Source organism: Aphanomyces invadans (genome assembly GCF_000520115.1).
Source record: "Aphanomyces invadans strain NJM9701 unplaced genomic scaffold supercont1.26, whole genome shotgun sequence".
Lineage (NCBI taxonomy): Eukaryota > Oomycota > Saprolegniomycetes > Saprolegniales > Verrucalvaceae > Aphanomyces > Aphanomyces invadans.
In genome coordinates, this window is record NW_008580171.1 from 90,499 (window position 1) to 92,625 (window position 2,127).

The following is a 2,127-nucleotide window of genomic DNA, read 5'->3' on the forward strand; positions in this document are numbered from 1 at the left end:
GATATGGTTAGCCTACGAGATTGAAATGACGCGGGAATTTGAAAGTTGGGTTAGGGGTATGCAGACTTTTGTGCCTCGGATTCACTCAACGTCAGTTCATATTTGAATTTTGGCGCAAATTTGCTTCGTATCTTGTCGTGGAAATGTCAGTATGCTACTGTCCACAACCTTTGCAATCTACCAATCAAATTGCAGCAATTCAAATCACAAAATTGACGAAGGTACGGATGAAATCCGAATCGATGACCACACGGTATTCAGACTTTTGTGACCCACTGTACAGCATAATTCGCGCTAGTTCTCTCGCAAAACGGCTTCAAAGAAATCAAACGTAAAAAAATCGGCACCGACTCGCTATGCTCCTGGTCGCTCCGCTCCGACAATCAATGCAATATACATATGACTTTACAATGATCCGAGCCGCTTTCTACGACGCACCTCGCGGAGATGTCGCGCGTATGACTCCGTAAACCCTGAGTACGACGTGAGAACTGATCGTACGATTGGTACTTCTGAAATGCTGCAGCTAAGGTCAATCGTTCGGAGTACTTCTTCCGATCAAGTCGAATCATTCGCTGTTGTTGTCCTTCAGCGCACAAACGAGACCAACGCCAGGATCGGCCACAAACCACTGTTGCCACGCTTGCAGCTTCGACTGAGCAGTAGGTATGTTTTTTGAGCTACAAAACCATCCAAGGACAGTGCATCGTTGCTTTGGTAGGCCAACAGACTTACCACCACTGCCTTCCTGAAGACTCTTGACCACGGCTTTGCCGAGCTCATCAACGGAGAAGGATACTGACGCGCTGACACCACCACCAACACCCAAACCAGTCTACGACACACGATTCAGCGTGTTCCCAGTACGAAGCAGGTTTCGTGGGTAGATCTCGTTGCTCAAACTCTGTGTCACCAGGTATTCGCAGCACATTTTTGCGTCAGCCCATCTGCACCAAGCCATCAGCTCACGAGAGTTGAAGCGCCGCTCGTTGGACTCAAACACCCGGTAAAATGCCCCACCTCGACGCAGGCTGTGAAGTGATTTTCCAAAGGGGGGTTTGGTGTCATGTGAACAATCATGCAGAGCAGCTTCCTGAGCGTCAACTGTTCAAGGACTCGATGCCAGTCCACACGCGGAACTCCACCTTGGTGGATCGTGAAGTTGCGGAACACGAAGGCACTGTTCGCGACGTTCGCATCAGTCGCTCGCAAGGTCGACAGTACTCGTCATAGAAAGTGCACACACGCAAGCAAGGGTACGAGTTCTCGTCGACGAGGTGGTATATTTGACAGTCCTCTACTACGTCTTCCTTCTTGAGCCACCGTAGACGCACGAAAAGGTACCGGCCACTGTCATCGGACACGAACTGAACGTCGTTGTGACGAAGATTCAAGACCTCACTGATACGATAGCAGCCAAGAAAAGCGACGGCAAAGCACAGACGAAGTAGAAATCCAACGAAGGGATGAAGCCCGGACAGCCCGTTCATCTGAGTTGAGAGCTCGTGCACCGTAAGCGATTGAGCTTTATTCTCTTCGTCGACACTGTTCTTCTCGTTGAACTTTTGTAACCCAACGATGTACTGACGAGCAACGGCGCCCTGCGCGGGGTTGGGGGACACGCGCTAGCTGTTGAAATACGCCACTAGCGGACTTGGCAACGTCGATCGTTCTCGCCTTTATACCACGAGTGTACAATTGGTGGAAGAAATCGGTACAGTCGTGGCTGTCTCGGGTGCTTTACCCGCCTTGTGTGCTTGCAGAAAGGACTCAAACTGTTTCTGGTATGTGTCGTAGGCACGCCTAGTGCAAAGTCCGCGGAACCACTCTTCGATCGTCTGCTTTGACGCTGCGGTCACCGAATGCTTACGAGGCAATGTTTGATAATGATGGTGCTGAAACCGCTTTGCTATATTTTTCAATGGGATCGTGTTATTGCGCTATGTTCATGATATGTTCATGAGCGACATTGCCATCGCCCAATCCAATTGTGTGATCTTTTTTCATCCAATCATTGCACTTCCTATCGTCGGTCGTCCAATCCCCTGGTCATTATTTGTCGGTTTGATGTCGGTTGCGTGTGATTGAGGGGGAAAAGCGCAGAAACAATGGCTCAAGTCGCCCTTG